The sequence below is a fragment of the Salvia miltiorrhiza genome, chromosome 1 (assembly GCF_028751815.1).
Source record: "Salvia miltiorrhiza cultivar Shanhuang (shh) chromosome 1, IMPLAD_Smil_shh, whole genome shotgun sequence".
NCBI classification, from domain to species: Eukaryota; Viridiplantae; Streptophyta; class Magnoliopsida; order Lamiales; family Lamiaceae; genus Salvia; species Salvia miltiorrhiza.
In genome coordinates, this window is record NC_080387.1 from 29,148,592 (window position 1) to 29,162,468 (window position 13,877).

Consider the following 13,877-nt stretch of genomic DNA (forward strand, 5'->3'; position numbering starts at 1 on the left):
TGTTTGTTTCATGTGCTTCATCTTTTTCACATCGTGATTTCTTCATTCTATTGTTGTTGTTTCTGTATTTGTGCTGCGCGTATGGCACTTATGGTACTATAGTGCCATAAGTGCCAAAAGAACCATTTTAAACACTTTCTCGTAGGGTTTAGATTATCCATTTAGGATTTTTTGTTTGTTTGTTTGTTTCATGTGCTTCATTTTCTTCACATCGTGATTTATTCATTCTATTGCTGTTATTTCTGTATTTGTGCTGCACGTATGGCACTTATGGCAATATTAGTGTCATAAGTGTCAAAATGACCATTTTACATGATTTTATTTTAGATTTCCGTCGACACTTATCACTATTAGTGTCATAAGTGCCAAAATGATCATTTTGCACTAATAGTGCCATAAGTGTCTAACCCGACCCGGCACGCTACCCGCATGCCTAATCCTACCCGGTCCGCCTCATTAAGGGTAAAAACGTCCAAAATCGTTAAAAAAATGCCAAAATTTACATTTTTTCAATTAGCGGCCATAAATTGTAGTATTTTATACTTCATTTTGGCTACCTCGAAATTTCTCTCTCTCTCTCTCTCTCTCTCTCTCTCTCTCTCATTCTATATATATATATATGGGAGAGTCACGATATAAACACTTCTTAACGTATAAAATATGAATTAGCTAAAATGTACGAATTTTATGTAGAACATATATGAATTCTCTGTATAAATGTCTGAATTCACTACTACAAAAGTTTACATACATAACAGTGCATAGATAACGGTTTTTGAAAAAACCGTTATGTATGAGCGCACTTTTAGGAATAGATAACGGTTTTCGAAAAATCCGTTATCTATGTAGTGTTGTCTATATGCATAGATAACGGTTTGAACAAATGCGTTATGTTTTTGCGTTATCTATTAGTTGCATACATAACGGTATTACAAACCGTTGTGCCACCGTTATCTATGACCATCTTTTATAACGGTTTATTTATAACGTTAAAGAACCGTTATGTATAAGAATCATTTACAACGGTTTTTGAACCGTTATGTATGAGCGTCTCTAAAAACTGTTATGTATAATTTTTTTTATTAATTTTTTTAAAATAATATTATATTATCTTATATTATATTAAAAATAACAAATAAATTATTTATCCTAAAATTTGAATTTATTCCTAGATATGGACTTTGAAAAATAAAAAATTCATAACATTTTTTTATTTTATTAACACTTATATAAAATCTAAATTAAATATCTAAATTAGAAATCTAAATACCAAAAATTGAATATTAAAAGTGAAAAAATAAAAGAAAATTTTTTTAGGAAATTTAGAAATTAACCCCCAAAACTAGAAGCCCTAGTTTTGTTCTTCCTCCCTGTCTCTCTCGACTCTCTCTCTCCCCTCTCGACTCCGCCGCCGGCGCCGCTGCCCCGAGCCAGCCCGTCGCCGCCCACCCTTGTCGCGCTGCGTCGCGCCGCTGCCTCCCACCCTCGCTGCGTCTCATCTCCTCCCCAAATCTCTCTCTCTCTCTTCGCGATCTCGCTGCCATTTCACCCTCATCGCCTCTCTCTATGGCCTCTGATGAAATCCGGCGAGCCGCCGCTTTCAACGGCTCTGTGCTCTCTCTCCCTTCTTTGTCTTCCACAGAACCCCAAATCTAGAACCCTAGGACTTCGACCTCTCCGTGCCGCCCTTTTCCGCCGACCTCTCCTCACGCAGCCTGTACACGCCCAAACCCCTTTCAATTCCTCAATCCCTCTTGCCCAATCACACGATTCGACTCTCAATTGTGTGGAAATGCCAAAGCTAGGGTTCAAATTGAAGGATTTAGTCGCTCTCTACTCTTCTCTAGGATGGGATTGTCTCGTTTCCCGTTCCGATTATCTCAACCCGTACGTTATTTTTCCTTTTTTCTATTAAAAGATAATTACTGTGTTATGCAGTTCGTTGCGTTTGTTGGATGATTGTGGTTGTGTTTGAAGTGTACCGTTCTTGAGTTGGTTGTATTATTGGCTGAGGTGGAGTTTCAAATTGTAGCGTTTTGTAAGCACTTCTGTATTCCACAGTTTGGGGGATATTGTGTTTGTGTTGCTGTGCGAAGTGAGAGCAAGTTGAAGATGAAATTGCTAGTTTCTGGCGAGTTAGAGTAATTACATTAGAGTATGCAGTAGATTGAATTAGTGCTGGTTATGGAATTTCAAAGAGTGATATATTGGCTGGAGGGTGCTTCAGCTGACCCTAGTAACCCCCCGAGTGCTTGAATTTTCTGACCAGAGCTCTGAAAGATGCAACTTCAAAGTCTATATGTACCTTCGTTAGGTGTCAAATTGAAATCTTAGTGGGAAGTTTATCAGAATACGATTTTATTCTACTTGCTATTTGCTATCTTTCTACAGACATTGGCCTCTGATACTATTTGCTATCTTTCTACAGATTCATTCCGGAGAGAGGTACATCACTGGCCTTTTCGGTCCTTGATGAGCTTGTTAAGGTTTGCATTACCTAATCATCCATGTTTTTCTTCACAGATTAGTCTTTGTGAAGTTTGTGAAGCTTGTGCGTGTTTCAATTTGTGAAGTTTGTGTTAACTAGATTCTGCTTACAGATTAGTCTTTGTAACTAGGAATATGAATTTATCAGCAATATTATCAGAGGCACTGGCTCTGTTGTTGGGTATCACTTGATTCCCCATTCTGGTGAGAATTATGAAAATCCATCTTCTTCTTTTTTATACACTTGTACGTCCTTGTTTTTGATGGTTTGGATGTTAGAATTTTGCGTACTTGTGTTTTTTTTATGTGTAATGTGTTGTTGCTCTACTGTATAAGAAGAATTAGAAGAATATGTGTGCTCTTTGACTGTCTATGTGGATTTATCACTTTGATACATTGAAATGAATCTGCTTCTTATATTTGTAGATTACTATTGGAAAAGTTGGTGGATTTGGTCTTCTGTCTAATGTAGATGCAATCTCTCTCTCTCTCTCTCTCCCTGCATTAGCGAGTTTAGTATTACTGGAGAACTGGACCCCTGTAGTTGTCTAAGATTAGAGGAAAAGTTGATGGCTTTCTCGAGTTTTCCATTAATGGACTACAATTAGGTGCATGCAGCCTTGAGAAGCTCCTGTTCAGTGAACTACGAGCTCGTTTCTTCGATATTATGGTTCCATTTTAATGAGTCAAATATATGATTTACAGTTTCATGTATCGCAGAAACAGGACAAAAGCTGCTTGCATAAGACTTATTTTTATGTATCATTGATTCTCTTCCGTTTTCAACTTTCCAGTGGTTAAAAGATTGAAATTCGCGTCGTAGTATTTGGGTCCTCATTGTCAAGTGTATTTTCTTGCTTGGTCATAAAAGTTTGCATTTGAAGGAATGGTGAAGTTTTATGGCACTTAGTTTATTGCTTGCTTCAGAAACAGGTACACAAACAGTTGGTGGAAGAAAACTCAAAAAGCTGAAGCCCCCCATCAACCCCCCTCCCCCCACCCCCCGAGCATCTCCAAGACTAGCAGGCCTAGGGGAAGGCCGGGAAAGGTGAATCCACAGCCATTTCAGACGGGATTTGAAGCCTAAGATGCGTGCTGCCCCTTTTAACATAGAGGTTTATGTGTGACTAAGTCATGTTAGGTGTCTCAAAGTTGTTTGAATATGAATGATTATTTGACAGCAGCTATTTGATGGGAAAGAGAGATCTTATATATGCATTTTAAAGGTATATCAGATGACATTTAATAAAGGTATACATAATTGAAATCAATGACTTGATTAGTCATCTATTTTTGATAATGTTAGTAATTATATGATGCTACCAACATTGGACAGGCAAAGCTACAGTGGTTATGGAAACGAGTGGTGCTGGAAAATCGTGAGTCTTACAGTTCCATCTCATATTCCTCTTCCTCTTGTCATTACTTAAGTTCATCTTAATTAATTATGTAAATTTTTTGCTATCAAACGAAATTCACTAATAGATTATAGTTGTGTTTGATTTAGTCTAGTCAGCTTTAAATGTGCTGCGGCTGACTTGTGATTTGAACAGGACGCTGCTGCTGTGAGGGGGCAATCCGGATCTGAAGTGAAGGCTTCAGAATCGCAGAAAAGCTGGCGGCTACAATAGCTTGGAGGGTCGCTGCTCCTAATGGTAGCATTCCCTCTAATGACATGGTAAACATGTTTACCTTAACTAGTTTTTTGTTTGTCTACGACCTTCTCTGCAGTTAAATCTTGAAATCTGCTGAACTGTCTGGATCCGAATGAATTATTTCAGATTCTATTTGTAGTGTTCAGATCACATGCACTACTCATAATGAGGTTTCTCCTGTTTGAGATTAATTCTGCTCTGCATGTTATTCAGATTGGAAAAATATCAAAGAGATCAATGACTCATCCTTAAGTAGTTACATCTTCATTTCTTTTTATAATGTTAATTTATGAAGGAGATTATTAGTTTCTTACCTCTCAGCTATGAGAGCATGTTCCTGAAAATCCTGATTTCCAATATTAATCTGTTGCATGTATTCTCTACTTTGAGTTAACCACTCTGGTTCCTTAAAAGATTAAGATGAGATCCTGAATGCCTTGTTAAAATATATATTCTTTTAGTTTGTATACTTACCAATCCTCGTGCTGCTTTCTTCTAAACGAAAAGCATTATATCATTTGTTAGGTTGCATATGTGCTATCATGTCATGATTTTGCTTGGTTGTGTAGTCCTGCTCCATTTCCTAAAATGTACATTTTCAGGGCTATCTGTTAACATTAGTTTGAGCTTTTTTTTTTATTTTCTGTTGTAGGAGAGAAATGGGGAAGGTAGACCTCATGACTCAGAACCTCCTACCCCCCATGCACTCATGAAAATGGATTCAAGGTTAGCCAGTTGCTTTATTTTGACTCATGCACAGATTAAGCTTTGTATATTTTATTTTTTTCAATAAGGTTGATCTTTTATAATTGTATGTGTTTTGAACTGAGAGCTGTTGCTTAGCGATGACACTTGTTCCTGAAATCTAGACATACATGTGAAGACAACCGGGCATAATCACTACTACAAAAACGCTCATAGATAACGGATAAAATCCGTTATCTATGACCCCAAAAAACCGATAAGTATAGTGGTGATATCTATGATACAGTCATACATAACGGTAAAAAAACCGTTATGTATAGTCGTATAGATAACGGTATCTGCGCTCATACATAACGGTTAATATTCGTTATCTTTACAAGTGATACATAACGGTTCTTACCGTTATGTATTATTGTTTTTACCGTTATGTATAGTCGTATAGATAACGGTATTCTGCGCTCATACATAACGGTTAATATCCGTTATCTTTACAAGTGATACATAACGGTTCTTACCGTTATGTATTATTGTTTTTACCGTTATGTATTGATATATATATATTTTTTTTTCCATCATAGTTAACAGTTTTTTGCACTTTTTATAACGGTTTTAACCGTTATCTTTGATAGAAATACATAACGGTTTTTCGCATTTTTTATAACAGTTTTTTACACTTTTTATAACTGTAATATATATTTTTTTTATTTTCCTATTATTTATCTAAAAAATTAAATTAATAATTTTAAAACAACAAATGGCATTGCCATCGATAACATATATTATATAACATCCGAAATATTCATACATTATCATCCAAATATAATGAAAACAACACAAATATTCTAGTTAGCTATATGATTAATTAAAAAATATTACAAATGCGCGCAACTTGCTAGACATTTGAAACGACGTTCTCTGCTTCAGCCTTCTCTTTTGTAGTAGTCCTCATAGCTCATCGACTCCCATCTACTTGATCTGCCAAGATGATAAACTCAATTACACTAATGAGCTGGAGAATTAAAAAAATCCGGCAACATGTGAGTTATATCAAATATTGATGCATAGTAATATAACAGAATGCAGAATCTAAATCAAATTTGATAGATATATAAATATGATGAATGATTTTCTCAAAAGCAAGACATTGGTTTGGATTCAATATTTTGGTAAAAGGTTTTACAGAAAACACATAAGTAATCTTCAAGATCTAAATATTCTATCTATATTGTTAAAATGAGAAGAAGATTACCCTCCACCAACACGAGCGAGTTCACCTGCAAAACATAGCCAACCCGAGCTTCTTAAATAAAAGAAATATGAAAGATATTAACAACCTAAATCTTTCTATAACTACATAGGTAGTGATTCTGTATTCTACATCAATACTCTTGGAAATAGAAATTAATAACAGAATTTTGATTTATTTTACCTAAACAAGGAAACTTGCGTGACATTGGAAGGCCACCACATGTCAACTGGATCAACCAAGTATTTTCTCAACATCCCAGCCCATCCATATCCCACCATCTGCAATTAGTCCCATCAAATCAAACACAACACACACATTAATTAATATGGAAAAGAAAAGAAAAGACCACACTCCAGATGCCTTACAAATTAAATGGCAATTTGGTTTCAAGATTTCATCACGTTGTTCAATGTCAATGCCTAGCTAGAATGACAACTAAAAATCATATGCTTCATGAAATCAGAGCTATGAATATAAAAAAATAGATACCAAATCAAAGTACCAAAATATCAAATTTCAAGCTATCTGCTAGTCCTATGAAAATACTTTATACTATGAAGCATCAGAAACCTCAATTCTAAAAAGTGTAGGCTTTCCACATAGACAAAGCTATTATAGTGCAGATAGGAAATTAAGGAATTAAGGAAGACCAATCATCTTAGTCTAGGAAAAGCTATTATAGTGCAGATAGGATAAACACTTCACATATCAAATTATTAAAAAGTTAACTACAAATGTCCAGATCCCTGCTTCATATGGTGGCAAGATAATTGTAAGCAATTGGATTTCTCGTACTATTATAAACTGCAGCTAATAAAGCAAATCTAACAAAACCTATACTAAAAATTATACCACAGTGACATACAATAGCAGTTTCTGGAAGATTTCAGCCACAAATCCCATAAAACTCAAGCATAAAGGACTATCTTCTTAACTCAAATTACGTAATAGTACAAAATTTGAACTGAACACTTGAGAAGCACCGCGCATACCAATCATCATTAAACTTGTATGGCAACAATCAAAAAATATCTAAAGTATTTAATTAATTAAGAAGTTCTTGGTTTCTAGCAATATCTACCACAAGAAGTCACCTGTTCATGCCAGTGCCTTTCTGATCAAGAAGTGGTAACAATGCTGTCTTTGTTGAGAAGTGCCAAGTCAACGGAACTGGACGCTTAGATGATGTTACCAACTCAGTTTTTCCATGAATCTTTCAAGCACAACAGAAGAACAAAGTATTATATATGAGAAAGCAAAGTGAATACTCTATAAAGAAATAGATGAAAGTGAGAAAAAGAATGGATGCCAATTTGTCCATTGAATAGTTCTCTAGAGGACCAATTGCAGATGAGTAATGACTAATGAAATAGAATGTTATAAAAAAATCAATCATTTGAAGGGACTCTTTCTTGCAGCAGGATTGTAGTTCATTTATCAATCTTGAAAGACACTGTATTACCTTCCACTAAAAATTCCCTCCGAGTACCATTTGTCCAGGATGAACTATGATGATGTACAATGATAGTTTATCACACCTTTCTAGATTTAAAGCAAACATCCTTACAGGATATTAAGAATTTTAACCTACAAATTCCATGCAATTCTAAAAAAGTACTTTTTCAAATACTACCTTGCACAACAACTGCATGACAGATCAAGAGTAGAAGCAGTACCTGACCAATCCAACCCGCCAACTCATCTGGGTTTGCGACAGTGGCAGAAAGATAGATTAATTGCACTTGTTTAGGGCAGTAAATTACCTATATAAGCAATAATTAACATCTGGATATATCGCTCAAATAATGCACTTCATCCAAAACAATCACATCCACATCGGAAAGCATACTTTCAGAAGAATCAGTTCCAACACTGAATCACAGATATATCCACAAGCATAAGAAACATAAAAGATGTCTCGGTTACATAGACGTACAAAAGATATGAAAATATTACCCTGGAAAAGACAACAGCCAATGTAATAACATTAAATGAAAGAGTAAAATGCAGAAATCATTCAAAAGTAAATTATGAACCAAACAAACTGACTCTCCAGCTAGATACACACTAGTAAGAACTTATTTTGACAACATACTTCATTATCATCTCGAATAACATCACAAAAATATCAAAAAACAAGTAAGATTAGCACATTTATGGGCATCCAAATCATTTCCTGCCCACAACAGGTAATAATCCATCTAAATTCTTACACAGATAGATTAGGGTTAATCGGCCACAAATACGAAGATCCAGCAGCTTAAAAAAGGGGCAATTGAACTGGCAGCAATAATTCAAGGGTTTCCCATCAAAATCAAGATTTCGAACCATTTCTTCAATAAATGATCTAACTACCAATTGATTCATTAATTCAGAAAGGAAGAGTTGATATCCACATACCCTTTTGAGTGAAGTCTTGTTGGAGAGCAGGGATGGAGCTCGAGTGAAGAAATGGAAGGGAAAGAGGAAAAATCGAATCTTTATATTAGTATGGAGGGAAGCGGTGAAGGCGGCGGGGATTCATAGCGGCTGCTCATCGGAGTCGAGAGGGAGACGGTGATAGAGGCTTGAGAGATGAGGGAAGATGACGGCGGTCCGGCTGACCGTTGCTGTCGACTGAAGAAGAAGAGGGTGGTTCAGGCGGTAATCTCGTCGGAAATTGAAAGGGAAGAAAGCTAGGGATTTTTGGGGATTTTTCATGATTTAGAGAGGGAACGAGAGGCAGGCAGATGCGAGGCCTACAAAGGGGATACCGTGGCAGTGGTGGCTGGCGGCGACAGTAGCCGCCGGGTTTGAAGGGAGTAAGGCGGTGGCAGAGAGAAGAAGAAGATAGAAGTACGGCGAGAGAGAGAGAGAGAGAGAGAGTGGTGGGTGAGACTTCAAACTTGGGAGAAGAAGGTGAATTATGTAATTAGGGTTTTTATTTTTTATAATATTATTAAAGTTAAAATTAAAAATAAATATAAAAAGTAATCATAACAGTATTTAAGCGCTCATACATAACGGTTAAAACAACCGTTATAAAAATATACTCATAGATAACGGTTATCTTAACGGTTCGATAACACCGTTATGTATACACCTAATAGATAACGCTTATTCATAACGAATTACTTCGTACCGTTATCTATGCTTATGAGTAACACTACATAGATAACGGATTTCTGTAAAAACCGTTGTCTTTTATAAAAATGCGCTCATACATAACGGTTTTTTAAAAAAACCGTTATGTATGCAGTGTTATGTATGTGTATTTTTGTAGTAGTGAATTGAGATGATGGGTTGGATAATAATTTGTCCATAGCATAAGATGATATACAAAGGGCAATAATCATGCTTTGGTTTCATTATTATCTTGTGCATAATAATTTGTCCAGTAGCTTAGTGCAACTTAGACATTCCTGCTTTGGCTTCATTACTATCTTTCGCCATGTGCCGAGTGCAGGTTGACAGCATACTTGGCGCCCGTGGCGATGCTTTTGAGCATGAGGCAACTAGAATAATGCGTAATGAATTTATGGTAGCTTGGGATGGCTTGAGGTCAAAAGACAACCGGAGAATCATAGCAGGTTGATTAACTAGTTCTTGAGGACTTAGTGCTAGAAACATTGTATGATAGATTTTTGTTTTAGCTATAAGGTAGTTGGTATTTTCAATTTTGAATCGGAATATGCAATGATGATGTATACTTGAGATTTGGTTCATTTGTATAATAATGTATGAATATTTTGGATGATATATAATATTGTTATTGTTGATTTTATCATTTTGTCGTTTTATAAAAATTGCAAAATTTAAAAATATACTACAATTATAAAAAGTGCAAAAAACTGTTATAAAAGGTGTAAAAAATCGTTATGTATTCTAATCAAAGATAACGGTTAAAATCGTTATAAAAATTGCAAAAATCGTTATAAAAAGTGCAAAAAACTGTTAACTATGATAAAAAAATAATAATAATAATAATACATAACGGAAAAATCTTAATACATAACGGTGAAAAACCGTTATGTATTCTATCAAAGATAACGGTTAAAACCGTTATAAAAAGTGCAAAAAACTGTTAACTATGATAAAAAAAAAATTAATACATAACGGAAAAATCTTAATACATAACGGTTTCAAAACCGTTATGTATAACCTTTATAGATAACGGATGCGTACTGTTATGTATGACGCATCGTACCGTTATCTATGCTACTATACATAACGGTTTTGAAACCGTTGTGTATGACGTATAGAATAGATAACACCACTATACACAACGGTTTTTTTGCTCATAGATAACGGATAAAATCCGTTATCTATGAGCGTTTTTCTAGTAGTGATTACAAAAAATGAAATTTTTGCTACCTATGATATTCGAACTCAAGATCATGAATTCATCCAATAAGGTGATGAATCAACTGCAGATCTTAATGATCTAAGCACAGAAAATGGTTCATGTTTTATATTTTAAGAGATATTTTTATTTTAACCTCACCACACACACACACACACACACACACACATATATATATATATTATATGAAAACACAGTTTGTGGCAAAATGGCAATTAAAGAATCATGTTGGGTATTTACAAAACTCAACAAATCTCATATATTTTCTATCTCCTCTCTCCTCTTTCATCGCACGTTTCTTTCACTTTTCTATATACACTCTCTCTCATTCTCATATTTTCTTTTTCATATTTTTGTGATTTTTTTAAATAAAATAAATTTTATTTTAAAAAATATTCAATATATATATATATATATATCTTAAATTAAAGATAATGCAAGATCTTTAATTTGAAATAAAAATTATCAAATATGAATTTAAAACAAATAAATTATTATACTTTAAAATTTTAAGATGTTTATTTTTTCTCTCCCCTCTTTTTTTTAATCAATTTTTTCATATTTTTTGTCTTTTCTTATTTACATGGTTGTTTTAAGGTTGTCGTTATTATTAATATTTTTTCTCTCTACTTCTCTACTACAAAATTTTGTTTCTACTCTCTTCTCTTTTGATAAAAAAAAATAAATATCATCGAAACATTATATTTATATGTTGGATTATTTTATTAAGCATAACATAAAGATACCTTTAATTCTTTTGTGGAAATATCACATCTCCTTAAGACTAAACAAACGTTTACTTTTTTTCTTTGATTTCCTACTGTATATAAATTTAGTGGCCTTTGCACATCAATTTTGAAATATATATTAAAATTATCCAATTATTATATATTTTTTTATTTTGCATACTCGCTTATTTTTTGGTCAAATTTTGTGCTGAAATACTATATGAAATCCCACGTACCATATTTGTCGATTACTAATACAATGTTAATTTGGGCATATTAAAACAATGTCATTTACGTTTAAAATTAGCATCTAACTAAATAAATTAAGAATCCAAGTATTAAATCGAGAGAAAGTGAGATGAATGAAGACGATGAGAGAAAATGACAAGTAATCTAATAAATCAAAGTAATAGATAGAAACTCATTTTGCTACAACAAATTTGATTAGATATAAGGATTAGGAGAAAACGAAAATAGGAATGAAAATAATTTTAGGATTTTTAATTGTCTAACACCCTGACACGACGTTGTTTCCATCCAACTGACGTTATTTCTATTTTACCACACGGTCATATTTATGTCAAGCTAGGATTATATGAAAAATAGAATTCCAAATATATATATATATATATATATATATATATATATATATTTATGATTGTGAATAAGGTATTTAATTACTATATAATAATAATGTGTGATGTCAATTGCCATCATAAGATAATTTAAATAGTTTACAAATAATTATAACTATATGTTTATATACCATGTTCAAAATTATAAACAATAAAATTTTATAAACTTTGAAATTATACCTTTTTAGCAAAAAAATCGATTTTAGAAATGTATTTAAATAAGTATGTTTGAAGGAGAAAGCTAAAGCAAAATGACATATTTCATTTTTATTGGGATTTATTTTTTTGGCATTAAATAATTATTCAATTCTTTATTAGTATTCTAAAAAATTCTAATAATATAATTTATTTTCCTACTGATCAATTGAAGCTTTTCTAATAAGATGACATAAGTAATGAGTTAACTTAGAAAAAATAATTTTATGCATGATTAGCTCATGTTTTAAAAATATACTATATTGTGATGTGAATACTTTTTTTTTTTATTATTTCTTCGTTTCTTTTAATTTGAATGATGTGTAATTCTATAATTTTAGGGAAGAAAACAAAGTTTCCATCCAATTGGTGAAAAATTAAAAATAATACTTTTGAAAATTATAAAATAAAATTAAGGATCTTTACTGAGTAATTGATGTAGATTATTTCATTTTTTAAGAAAAAAAAATTATATTTACTTATATTCTAACTATATTTAATATTTTATTTTATTTATTTATTTGATACATTATTTAATTTTATTTTATTTTTATAAATTAACATGATTAACTAAAAAAAATTAAAGGCCGCGGCACAGGAAAGACATTAACCCCTAATCGCTTAGCCATACACACTACATCGTTTAATTTTAATGCAAAAAATGTACTACTATTATTAATATATGAAACATCAATAACTTCTTACCGCCATATTTTCTCTCTCCCACATTCTATGAATCTCTCTCAATTCTCTCTCTGCCACGATAATTCCTCAAAACAGCATCCAAAAACCACGATACTTCACACAACAACCAATTATCTATACAATCCACTGATCCACATAAGAGATCATCGTCAAAATCTATATATTATATAAAAGAGCAGTTCAACGGCTACTTTTTACTGTCAAAATTTAAAAAACAAAATCAGTTTTTTTTTTTGAATTCACGTTCCTACATTTTCGGCCAACTTAATGCTACAAAGAAAGAAGCCCCCTAAGCATATCTTAATGTACCCGTTTTTCATGCTAATTTTTTTATATATATACCCTTTTTCTATTTCTTTTTTGTTATTTTCATTTCTTCTTCTTTTTCTAAAATTTATATATTTTAATTAATAATAAAATCTTCAATATACATATCAAATTAAAAGAGAATGACAAAATTTAATATATATCTATAGTATAATATATAAAAGAGGAATTTTTTTCCTCCAATTTCTGCATCTCTTTTTTCTCTCTCTTCTCCCACTAATCCTTTCACTAATTTTTTTTTATGTATTTTAATTCTTTTCTAAACATTGTTACATTTGATTCATGAAAAAAATATTCAATATGCATTTTAAATTTAATATAGTATCAAAATCATGAAAAATGAATTAAAAAAAAGGTATGAAAAAGATTAAAATGTAAAATATTTTATTTTCTCTCTTTGTTAAAATTTTACAACTTTTTATTTATGTTTGTGTATGAAAATATTTATTTATTTATTATAACGTGTAATACTCTATAATGATAATAATGCGTAATGCTAATTTCTATCATCGATTTTGTTTAAAATTTATTTAATAACTTTATTATCATTACGCTTTATACAAAGTTAAAATTTATATATTCAAATTCAGGATTTCATTGAGTAATTGACATAGATTATTTTATTTTATTTTTAGAATATATTTAATATTTATTTATATTATAATTTTATTTAATATTTATATTTATTTATTTAAATTATTGTTTAATTTCAATGTTCGTCGTGCATCGCACGAATGGCCGTACTAGTTACATATAAAAGTGGGAACATCAGTTAAATTATATTTTTCCAAATCCTAAAATTGATTTGAATCATTCAATTTTTTCCAAAGCAATTTGTGTGAATCGAGT

The 13,877-nt window shown here is 32.1% G+C and overlaps 1 long non-coding RNA gene across 1 annotated transcript; it reads right to left on the reverse strand.

Annotated features, from left to right (window-relative positions):
* Positions 1–5,607: 5,607 nt before the first annotated feature.
* On the reverse strand, positions 5,608–8,968 carry LOC131018656 (uncharacterized). Its single transcript, XR_009100089.1, has 6 exons — positions 8,497–8,968; positions 7,773–7,859; positions 7,191–7,309; positions 6,277–6,374; positions 6,097–6,121; positions 5,608–5,822 (listed from the first exon to the last, which is right to left on the reverse strand). It is a non-coding gene; the product is annotated as an uncharacterized LOC131018656 (long non-coding RNA).
* Positions 8,969–13,877: the final 4,909 nt, after the last annotated feature.